Source organism: Pseudophryne corroboree, chromosome 1 (genome assembly GCF_028390025.1).
Source record: "Pseudophryne corroboree isolate aPseCor3 chromosome 1, aPseCor3.hap2, whole genome shotgun sequence".
Taxonomy (NCBI): domain Eukaryota; kingdom Metazoa; phylum Chordata; class Amphibia; order Anura; family Myobatrachidae; genus Pseudophryne; species Pseudophryne corroboree.
The window spans coordinates 722,164,438-722,177,512 of NC_086444.1; positions in this window are offsets into that span (position 1 = coordinate 722,164,438).

A 13,075-nucleotide genomic window follows, 5' to 3' on the forward strand; every position below is an offset into this window, starting at 1 on the left:
ACTGAGGTCAATTATGTCAGAATTCCCTGATCCCAGGAGAGATCTAGTAGGATGCCAGAAATTCATTAAAGAATTGGGCAATGCTCATGAGCCCACAAACCAGGATTGGCGGATAGTGTTATGAGCAAGCCTACCCTCAAATATTGACATCCAGAAATTTATAACAGACTGCAAGCTAGATGCAGAAGTGTCTCTCACTGATGAATACAATCAGGAGAATGTTAGGCAAATTAACATACAACTAGGATTGTATTTCCCCACCGTTGTCAAGTGGAATAAAATTTTCTCCATAAGACAGAAAGAAAACGAAACGGCATCCGAATATTTCCATAGAGCGTTACAGGAAATGGCTAGATACACTGGGATAGGGGATATAAAGGAAAATGCCAACCACAGGGAGGTAGCTGTCTCTGTACTAATGGACGGGCTCAAAGAGGCATTGAGAACCAGAGTACAAACCTCTTTGCCAAACTGGAGGGGGATTACGGTAGATGCCCTGAGAGAGTCTGCTATCGAACATGACCGTAATATCCTTAAGCACAAGGAGTCGCAAGGGGATAGGTTGATGCTAGTAAGTATACAGGTTCTTGAATGGATGTCTGACCAACCAAAACCCCAGACCCCTGAAGACTGGAGAAGGTCAATAACATGTTTTACTTGTAAAAATAAGGGACACATTGCCAGAGAATGTAGGTATGCAGGGACACATAATAAGTATAGACCCCCTAGACAACAACATGAGCCACGCTACCAAACACATAGATGGATCAAGGAACATATAGAAGAGATTACGAGCCACATAGAGGGGAAACACGGAGGTACCCACCAAGGTGTGACTGGCAGGCCTCCGAAAACTCACAGCTATCCCCCACACATATAGTAGATGCCAATGCTCTGCAGGAGGGCCCAAAACCACAATAGAGGTCAGGTCATACCTGTAGTCTGCAGCCAGTGAAATTGATTGCTGGCCTTGGAGGTGAACCTGAGGTCATGGTCAATGTAGCTGGCATACCACAACCTTTTCTTGTAGATACAGGGGCATCCAGATCAGTGCTAAACTCCACCATAGGTGTAATGACCATGGGTAAAACGATTTTGGCAATGGGAGTAACGGGAAAAGTGCAGCAGTACCCTTTGAGTAGACCTGCAGAGATTACAATAGGGCCCTTGATTACCAAACATTCTTTCCAATTGGCTGCATCGGCTCTGACTAATCTACTTGGCAGAGATTTGTTGTGTAAAATGCGGTTTGTCATATAATGTACCCCTGAGTGTGTGTTTTTAGATATCCCTGAGAACCATGCACAGGAAGTACAAGACATATTAGACACCCCTCAAAGGCTAATGTTACACTCTACCGTTATAGACACATGTCCATCACAGGTAGAGGAAATGATCTCACAAATACCGGGTTCCCTTTGGACCAAAGATGGACAAGACACTGGATTGATGGCGAATGTAGCCCCAGTAGTATTGCAAATAAAAGATGGCAAGATAGCTCCAAAAATCCCCCAGTACCCTTTGAAACCAGAGGTGGAATTAGGAGTATACCCCGTCATAGAACGGCTGCTACAGCAGGGCATCCTAGTCAGGACGTCCAGCAAAGCCAACAGTCCCATCTTCCCTGTGAAAAAAAGAGGGGGGAGGGTTTACAGGCTAGTGCAGGATCTAAGAGGGATAAACAAAATAGTCGAGAGCCAATTCCCCGAAGTGCCCAATCCAGCTGTCATCCTCATGCAAATTCCCTCTACCTCTAAGTACTTCACTGTGATTGACCTCTGTTTGCTTTCTTTTCTGTCCCTCTTCACCCTGACAGTCAGTACCTTTTCGCTTTCACCTACAGTGGAGTACAGTACACCTGGACCCATCTCCCCCAAGGTTTCATTGACAGCCCAAGTATTTTCTCCCAGGCCCTACATGACTGTTTGCAATCCTTTCAACCTGAGAATGGGTCGGTGCTGATACAATATGTTGATGACTTGTTGTCATGCTCTGACACATTCGAGTCGTCCCTGGCAGACGCTAAACAGCTTCTGTTTAATCTCTCTCAGACAGGACACAAGGTTTCTAAGGATAAGTTGCAGTTGTGCCGGACTAAGGTTAAATACCTGGGACACTGCTTGACGCAAGGACTCAGACACCTGACCACAGACAGAATACAGGCCATCCGTGACATGACTCTGCCACAAACCCAGCAACAAATTCGCACTTTTCTAGGAATGTGCGGGTATTGTCGGAAATGGATTCCGAGGTTCTCTATTCTGGCACTACCACTCTCTTCGAACAAACCAAATCGGGTCTGTCATACAGAGGAGTCTGAACTGGTGTTTGAGAGACTAAAAGAGTGTTTGTCACAAGCATGAGCATTGGGGATGCCAGAGTATGAGAAACCTTTTGAGTTGTATGGTACCGAGAGTGCTGGGTGCACGGCAGGAGCCTTAACCCAGAAACATGGTGATGCCAGCAGACCGGTAGCCTACTACAGTGCACAATTGGACACTGTAGCATGTTCTCTCCCCACTTGCCTACGAAGTGTTGCAGCCATAGCTTTGTTGGTAAGTAAAAGCGAAGACGTAGTGTTAGGACATGACCTGACAATCCATACACCCCATGCAGTATCAGCCTTGCTAAACTCCACCCAAACCAGACATGTCTCATCTGCTCGGTTTACAAAGTGGGAACTATCACTGATGGCCCCTGTAAACATCACCATAAAGAGGTGCAGCACACTAAATCCTGCAACTTACTTGCCGAGTGTGCCTTGTCATGCACAAAGGGTGGAGGATGAGAATGATGGTGAAGGAGGATTTAGTACAGACACTGATACGCATGATTGTATGGAGTACCTGAACCAGACTTTCACTGCGAGACCTGACATCAGTGACAACCCACTGGAAGGCGTAGACTTTACCTTCTACACTAACGGTAGTTGTTACAGACAGACGGACTCGGGAGACCTGTACACCGGATACACAGTTGTAGATGACGAAGGTATCATAGAAGCTGAACCCATTGGTCCACCTCACTCAGCACAAGTCGCTGAGCTGGTAGCACTGACCAGAGCATGTGAGTTGGCAAAGGGTAAGTCAGCTAATATATACACGGACTCTAGATACGCCTTTGGAGTGGTGCATGATTTCGGGGCCCTGTGGCGCCTCAGAAATTTCGTGATGTCAGCTGGCACACCTGTAGCGCATGCATCACACATTAAGAGGCTTCTGACAGTCATACAGGAACCTGACAGAGTGGCTGTTATCAAGTGTAAAGCACACACTTACAACCAAGACCCAATCTCACTTGGTAACAGCCGAGTGGACGAAGCTGCAAAATCAGCAGCAAGCACTGCCACACAGATTGACACCACACAACTGATGACATTCAATACGGTAAACATGCAACAATTAATCGAAATGCAAAATTTGTGTTCCCTATAAGAGAAGGCAGTCTGGAAGGCGAAGGGATATGGTCAGGAGTCCTCGGGACTCTGGAGAGATGGACAAGGTAAGCCAGTGGCCCCCAGGGCATATCTCCCAAGCCTAGCTGAAGCGGCACATGGTCTGACTCATCTGGGAAAGGAAGGTATGTGCAAATTGGTAAGAGCCTACTGGAGTGCACTAGGGTTCTCTTCTCAGGCGAGCAAGAAAGCAATGACATGTCTTACTTGAGGAAGAATATTGGTAAGACAATACCAATGGAGCCATCCCATATCCCTCAAACAGACAGACCTTTCCAGGTAATACAAATTGACTTCATACAGCTTCCCTGTAGGAATTTAAAGTATGTTTTTGGTATGTACTGATGTCTTTTCGAACTGGGTAGAGGCATTCCCCGCCGCCAAAAATACTGCCGTATTCACTGCTAAGAAAATTGTACAAGAATTTGTGTGTAGATATGGTATCCCTAAAATGATTGAAAGTGATAGGGGTACCCATTTTACAGGTGAAGTCTTTCAGGTCATATGCAAACTTATGGATATTGATAGTAAGCTACATACTCCCTACTGGCCACAGGCCAGTGCGAAGGTGGAGAGAATGAATAGCACTATTAAGAACAAGCTGAGCAAAGTGATGGCTGAAACTGGACTGTTGTGGCCAGAAGCACTGCCACTAGTGTTGTACAGCATCAGAACCACTCCCAGGTCACCGCTTAACTTATCACCCTTTGAAATTCTTTTTGGACAACAGCCCCATGTAATGATAGACCCCCAGGATGATCTGAAGTGCAATAATGAAATGACTGTGCAATATTTGGTTAGGATGAGCCAGCAACTGAGAAACCAGCAAAGGAATCTGAAACTGGTGATTCCTGACCTACCAAACAGTAATTGTCAAGACATTGAACCTGGGGACTATGTGATGATTCGAAATTTTCTACGCTCAGGTTGCATCATTGACAGGTGGGAAGGACCGTATCAAGTTTTGTTGACCAGCACGACAGCACTGAAGGTTGCAGAGAGAGAGAGAGAGACTTGGGTCCACTCGTCCCACTGCAAGAAAGTCGCTGACCCGGAGAAAACTCGTGAGAAAGAGAAAGGTGAAGAGAACCTCATATCACTAGAGAATATGTTCCGGGAAAGCTGAGAGGCAGGACTGTTGAACGGCACCTGAGCATGGTGAACAGCAAAATCAAGGACGGTTGTCTTATCTTTTTTCTCTCCAAACCTCCCCCCCACCCCCCTTCATTTTTTCTCTCTCCTCCCTTCATATTTTTTCCTTACCGAAATGGATCCACATCAAGAGACTGTGTTCCGGCTTTTTCTTGTGATTCTAATTTTGATCAGGACAATTTGTTTTTGTGAGGGCCCCTGAGAAGTCGAGCAAGAATCTGGAATGGGTTCTGATGGAGAGGATGAATTCGTAGGACCCCAGGGTCAGTCCATCACTTTGGTCAAAGCTGGTATAAGTAAGAGATCTGGTAGTCACGGAGCTCGGAGGCAATGTGAAGGGTTATTGTCTGATGAATACTGCATATGTACATACTGCAATAAGATAGTAGAAGATGGGTGCATCCAGAGATGTCAGTCAAACAATAATATCAATATTGGCGGACATCCTTTGAGTGACTACCACTCATTAGTGGGTACGGTCCTAAACCAAACAGAATGCTGCATTTGCTCACAAGTACCTCAAGGACAGAGTAAGTCGGGATTAGTGCCATACCCATTAACAGTAAAAGAGGTACTCGAATTGCATGGGGGGAGACCGGTGGACAGAAAATTCAATATATCTAGGCCCCCTAACTTGAAGCTCCACCAGTACCACCTAGATAGGTCACTACTGTGTTTCAACATATCCAATTTCCGGAAACCAGGAAATTGGGAAGTAACATGGAACAATCAGACAATGACCTTTTCACTCAGAGCTGATAAAGACCCCATCAACTCTGAGCTTGTACGTGGGATAACCACAAGTGGGATACAAGTATAAACATCAAAACCATGTGGGCTGGAAAGGTGTCACAAGGATATTGTGCACACATCATCCAGCCAGATACTTGTATCAAACAGATGCAAGAGCTGGGGACCGGTTTCTTCGTGAAAATTATTTGTGATATGATCTTGACGCATTTTCTATGTTCTTCCAGATGACGCCTATTTCATATGTGGAAGGAAGGCGTACAAGTGGCTTACTCTGAGCTCTGGAGGGTTGTGTTACATAGGCCGAGTACTACCAGAGGTCATGACCATCGCACATGACAAAATGAAAGATATTCACCGCAGCGCTCCGCCTTCTTATACTCACACCCACTACGAACACATTTTGAAGAGACACCTCATAGACGGGAGAGCTCGCAGCCTCTAATTTGATCCATGAATCTACCGGGATTCAGATTCTTCTCGTATTAGATATCACCCATACTGCCAGAGGAATGATAAATTATAGGTACATCCATGCGTTAGCGAACTTGATAGATAATATCACTGAGATGTATTATGACACCTTCAGGTATACGGGTAGGGAACTACAGGCCAACAAGAAGGAACTGGTCCAGCACATGATGGTCCTAAATTATGTCACGGCTGTGACAGGTGGGTATTGTGTTACTTTGGCGACTCAATATGGTGTGAAGTGCTGCACGTATATTACCAACAGTACTGAGGACCCAACGGAGATCATCGATCAAAAGATGGATGAGATCTTGCAGTTGAAGTGGGAGTTCAGAAGGAAACACAATCTCACTTTAGCGGCTGTGGGTAATTAATTGACCGGTTGGGCCTCATGGTTGAACCCACTCAAATGGTTCTCTGGATTAGGAGAGTGGGCACAAAGTGTGATTCCAAGTGTGGGAAAGTTCCTCCCCTGTATCCTGGGTGTTGTCATAATTATCGGCATGATATTTAAATGTGTTCAATTTTTTTTTTCTATCCCACTAGGCCATACATTTCCCACCTACAACTCTTCTTCCTGTTCAAAGGTGTCTACTCGAATGTTGTACATATTGTATAGAAAATATTTTCAGTGTTATTAGTAATTTGTGGCAGTTATTGTTTACTGTAAAAGGGTGGACTGTCGAAGTTGAAAATATTATACCCACATCCAACACGTGCAAACACCACACAGAGTGGCCTCCGTGCATGTACTTCTTCTGCCGTGCGTGCGCACACCCGCACGCTGCGTACATTGGCTTGCGAAGCCCTGTGTATTAGCATGTGGTATGAGTAAATACGGTAGCATACGCATTCGCATAGAAAAGCCACAAAGACATATCTGATATTTTATCCACATAGTGCATAATTTACACATAGTCTACACACACCACACCAGCAAGATACATTTACTTAATAGAACAATAGAGATATTCAACTTTACAGGATGTGAGGGGACAGAATTAGGTTAGGACATAGTATTTGGTATCCAGATGTACAGTATTTCAAGGGATACATTCTGATTGCAGTTTGCAGATTATAGCATGCTCCTGCGCATAGATATGCGCAGGAATACAATATTCATATCTTACTGTAATTACTGTAGTCGTGATATTCAGTGGGAACCCAGTGGAGGACATCTGCAAGTACACCTGGACCATGCATCGCCCACCTATTCAAACCAACCTATGACCCCTCATGTACTGTAAATGACCATCCCTTTGACCTATGAAAGAAGAGCTTACAGTTTCCTTTGTATTGTGTTTTGGACAAATGTATAAAAGCAAGGCCTCCTGGCCGGCCTCAGTCTATTCTCTGAAGGTCATCTTGCTAAGACTGACTGAGAACCGGATCCGGGAGGCGCAGGTGAACAAACGTATGTTGTAGCTCTTCTCTTGTAATATTATTGTATTTCTGTGTATATCCCCTTTTAGTAAATATTTGTTGCTGCGTTGGACCACAACATAACATATACAACTGGTGTCGCATTCAATTCTTGTTTGGGTATAGAGGTGTATCCCGCCACACGTGTCGCTGTATAGTGCGCATAGCGTGTCGACATGTATACGCAATGTGTATTCACATCGTAGGGATATTATCTGCATTCAGCGGCCGCAGCGGCCCGAACCAGTGTATTGTATGGTATAGCATTTCCCTGTAAGTTAAACGAACTTAACAGTACATAACAGAATTCCAAATTACTCGATTCCCCTTTGTAAAGTGCCAGAACTTCAGGTGCACTTTAAAGATTTGAATCCAAGTAAGAACAGATCTCCCCATCATTGAGTAGGCTTTTTAAATCTGTTTGGTACTTCTCAGGTTGTCAGGTTTTCAGTCTATGTCAGTCCTGGTAAGTGGACCTTGTTTTGCTCTCTAGTGTTCCTTGAATCTGGAATTCTTCACCCACAGTAGTTCTTTGTGGCTAGTATTCAGTTTCTTTGCTCCTGGTAGCCTTGGTCCCTAATCCACATACATATCAGAATCAGCTTTATTGGCCAAGTGTACTCAGGTACACTAGGAATTTTTTGTGGTACAGTGCATCGTCAAGCAGCAACATGATGGGGGAAAAATGTAGCATACATTACAAATATTACACGTATGAGTTCATACTGCACATTGCAACTGTACAATAGTCTCGACATATTAGACATATTATACATGTTAGACTTTTTATATAATGTTTAGCTGGTGGACAGCTAGTGGGAAGAAGCTTTTAATGGATCTGGTCGACTTTGCGGGAATGGACCTGTAGCATCTGCCTGATATAAAGCGGTTCAAACTGTTTGTGACCTGGATGCCGCATATCTGCCACGATTTTCTCCGCTTGCTTCCTGACCCTTGACTTGTATAATTTCTAGACGGGAGGGAGGTCAGCCCCAACAATCTCTTCAGCTGTCCTCACCACCCTTTGCAGCCTCCGTCTGTCACTCTCATTGGCAGCTCCACCATACCAGACTGTAATCGAGGAACATAGGACTGATTCTACAATCGATGTTGAATTTCCTGAGTTGCCTCAGAAAGAACATCCGCTGCTGAGCCTTCTTTATGACAGTGCTTATGTTGGGTCCCCATTTGAGGTCTTGGGAAATTTTTGACCCTAAGAATTTGAAGGAGTCGACCCACGAAACCATGCTGTCAGCTATTACGAGTGGTTGCATGGCATTGGGTTTCCTTCTGAAGTCCACCACCATCTCAACTGTTTTGAGGGGATTTAGGTCAAGGTTGTTCCTGCCGCACCACTGCGTTAGCTGTTCCACTTCGCATCTGTATGCAGATTCACCTTCATTGTTGATTAAGCCGATGACGGTGGTGTTGTCTGCAAATTTTATAATTTTTACTTATTGCTCGGCCGAGGTGCAGTCATTGGTATATAAAGAGAAGAGCAGGGGGGAGAGGACACATCCTTGAGAGGTCCCTGTGCTGATCATGCATCAACTAAACGTGAATGACCCAGCTTTCACCACCTAGGCGGTATAAAATGGATGACAGAATGCCTATAGTGCTTCACTTGGGTGTGAGCTGGCCTTTCAATACACAAATGGGGTACCCTACCCCACTGAAGTGGATAGACAAAAATACGTTGGATTAGTATTGAATGTGGTGCTAACCAATAGCTGACATAGGATAATTGCAGCCAATACATAAAATATGAATTCAATACACACTTTGATATACAAAATACATATAAGTTATAAAATTGTCACACAATGCATTGTGTGAAAGATCATAAAATACAGGAGGAGTCCTACCTCTTTCACCACCTGTTTCCTTGCTGTCAGAAAGTCGACGATCCAGAAGCGTGTTGATTCTGGGACCCCTAAGGAGAGGAGTTTGGCTTGCAGGATACTGGGGACGATTGTGTTGAATGCCGAACTGAAGTCGACAAATAGGACCCTCGCATAAGAGCCCAGTTGGTCTAGGTACAGTAGGATGTAGTGCAGCCCCAAGTTAACTACGTCCTCGACACTTCTGTTCACTCGCTATGCAAACTGCAAGGGATCTAGGTAGGTGTTAGTTGCTTCTCTCAGGTGGTTCAGCACCAGCCGTTCAAACACTTTCATTCAGGGGTATCCTTGGTTCCTTGTGCCTTTCTCATCAGTATCCTCAGTGCCTTATAAGATCATCCTTGGTCCCTCATGCTTCTCTCCATCTGCATTTCTGCTGACACATGGTCAAATTTAGTGGATGTAGGAAATGCTGTGTTGAACTGTTTCACTGACATTAAGACCTGGTCCAAAGTAGATTAAGCAGAGAATCCAATATCCAAGAAGGATCTGCTTCAGCATTTCACTGTGGTGTCAGTAATCTGACTTTCAACACTCATCTCATGAACTACAGATATGTCCTCATACATCTTCGCTGCAATCATGCCAAACAGCCCCTCTTGGCATGCCAGGTCGCATGAGAATTTTCTAGCATCAGGCATCCCCTTTGTTATTTTTTTTTTGCCAAAAATTTATCTTAGTCGCAACATAATGCATCTTGGACACGCGAGGAGACTGTGCTGATTAATTTGATAAATAACACTTGTATATCTGTGTGAGACTGAGTCTCTGAATCTGAATGTAGCAGCCGCAGCTTTTTCAAATACAGTTTCTGTTCTGCTCCGTATACAGACTCAGTCACACATAATATACAAGTGTCATATATCAAATGAATTATCACAGTCTCCCCATTGCAAATATGATGTCCGATGTTAGCAGAGTTGCACAGGACCTGAGGATCCCTCATGGCAAGCATCACGTGCTGCATGGCGTACTGAGGCTAGATTTAGGAGGACTCATCTGTAAGTGATTTATCACATACCTGTCCTGCAGATCAGGTTTTCTTGTACTTGTTCTGTGAGCTGATGCATGGATGTTGCCATGTTAGATCTTGTCAGCTGATCGTATCTGCTCCAGTCCGAATGCTTCTTTCTCTCAGCTGACTCTGGCAGCCAATCTGTGACCTGCAGCTCCTATATAATCCTTTCTCACTCCCTGAGCAATAAATCACATTTCAGAGATCCTGGCACCTGTTTAGCAGCAAGTCTGCAAATCCTAGTAACATCTCAATGTCTCAGTATTGCCGGGTTTTCCTTCTGCAAGTATCAGTGCTACTGGACTTTCCATGCTGCAGTTATTTTGTGTTTTCACAGTGCATATATTCAGCTAAAGCATCAGAGTTATTAGCTGCAGTTTTTGCCTATTTCTCAAGCTCAGTTCAGCCTCCAGCTGCGTTTCACTGATCACAGGACTCTTTAGTGAACTCAAGTTCCCTGTCTGTTGGAATCTGCTTCTGAAATATATAACCTTGTTTATAAGCCTGCATCTTAGTTCTGCTAATTCTCCTGATTGTGCTTCCACCTGAGAGCTTCACCTAATCTACACCTTCAAATCTTGTCTGCATTCTACCTTTGGAATAGCACACCCTTCGCTTCCTGCAGATCTCCTGAATCTCAGTGTGCAGTTAACTTCTCATATTCCTACAAGCAAGTTGCCTGCTGCGTGTGCAAGTTCCAACCAGCTTACTCTGCAGCACTACTGGTCCCAGCCAGTATACGCCAGTAACCATTCCAGCCAGTTTACTCTATAGCACTATTGGTCCCACCCAGTAAATTTCAGTTACAGTTACAGCCTTGTTACTCTGCAGCATTACTGGTCCCAGCTAGTAACTCCAGCCAGTCCCAGCTCAGGTTCCTATGTAGCCAGTCCCAGCCTAGTATCCTGTATATCCGGTCCCTGCCTGGTATCCTGTGCATCCGGTCCCAGTCTGGAATCCTGTGTAGCCAGGCCTGCTCAGTATCCAGTGCAGCTGGTCCTAGCCTGATATCATGTGCACCTGATCCCAGCTCGGTAATTAACCCAGCATCCAGTTCAGTCGGTCACAGCCTAACAACCAGTCCGTAATCCAGTTCCAGTCCATAATCCTGTCCCTGTAGTAGCATCATTAAAATAGTTAGCTAATCTCATTACAGCTTAATCTATATAGCTCAGTGGTCCCAGTTCCTGTGTCCACAGACAAATACAGGTTTCCATGGATCCAGACAGAATAGATCCTGACAGCCTAACATGGACACAGCTGCCAGGCCCAAGGAGCAGACCTAAGTCTGGGTCTGATGAATAAAATGAAGAAATATGAGATGACACAAGCATTAATGTTACAAGCTCTACAAGGAGTTTTGACTTGTGTGGACTTGTTACAACATTTCATTGATTGTTCCATTGTGGCTACTCAGTTTTTTTCAATTACCGTTAACCCCATTGACATGTGGTGAGGTGAGGCAGAGCCTTTTCTGTCATACTAACGTTTGTGCCACAGTTTTGACTGTATAAAGTATATCTGAAAAATACAAAGAAAATGTTAGAAATATCTTCTTTGTATTATTCTAATCATTTGTATAGTCTCTGGAGTAAAAAGTCTATGACAGGGGAGGCAGTGTCTCACCTGTCTGTTACACACATCCCTGATCAAAACTCACAAAATGTTCAGGATTTTATACTGCTGCACCTGTGTATAATGCCCACATGAAACCTTTGGCTCATATTTGTGTGTAAATCTGGCTCTGGTACTACCCAGTGCCTCCTGAGCCATTTACCTCACTGCATGTCCCTGGTTAACTGATATCTATGTCTGTTCTCTACTGAAGAATTTAATGGCAACTTACATTTGGAGCTTATGGAGTTTATGGAAATCTCCAACTAAATAACTAGTCTAAGGACAGATTTCTCTAGTAGGCGACCATTTCTCTTTACAGTATTTCTTGCAGACTTTCAAGTCACCAAATGCTCTGAATCTTGAACGACTTGGAATCCTTCATCAGCTGTTAGAACAGTTACAAAATCTTCTAGCCAATATTTTCCTGATATTGTCAGAATTCCTTGGATATTCTCCTGACACTATTAAAACTTCTGCTCAATATATTGAAACTAAGGAGTTGGTTTAGGATCCTTGAGAACTAAGTTCTTTTCTTCTACTCAAAGAAAGGATAAGTATCAACGCTTTCCACTGCCCAAGCTCTCAGAAGTTGAATACCAGTGTTGCAAGGATTTTCACCATTGCCTTTATTGTGGGAGTCCCAATCACCTTGTTCCAGATTGTTTTCTCTGCAAATCAAGAAATGGGGAGTCTCATTGTCTGGACATTCATGTCTCCAAACAATCTTGAGTGCTATGATTAGTTCCAGTTTCTACTATTCCAGATAAAGGTGTTAAGAAAGCTGCCCAAAAAGATATTTTCAAACCTCTTATAGTTAGAGAGGTATCTGACTTGCCAACTTCAGGAGAGGTATCCAATGTTCTGACCCCGGAATGGGTATCTGATGTTCCGACCCAAGAAGGAGTGTTTGATTTTTCAACTCCAGGAAGGGTGTCCGACTCTATAACCCCAGGAGGAGAATCTGACCTACTCAGGTTCAAATGCGGTTCATGGTGCCATAGAGTTGGTCACCAGTCTGAGTACTTTTTTCTCAGCTTTTTCCCTCAGTTCCTCTTTACCCAATCCAATTCCATCAATTTTTCAAGGAAAAAACTCTCTCTGCTTATCCTAGTACAGGACTTCATTCTGCCACCCCAAGGAAGGGAACCAATTTTGCTCTCTTAACAAAGAGTCCTGAGTACAAAGCCTCAGAAGAAGAGACAAGTGCCATTGCTCCAGGAGGGATCTCTTGTACTTCTGCTCCAGATGGAGTTTCCAATGCCTCTGCCCGAGTAGGGGCTTCAAGTGTCCAAC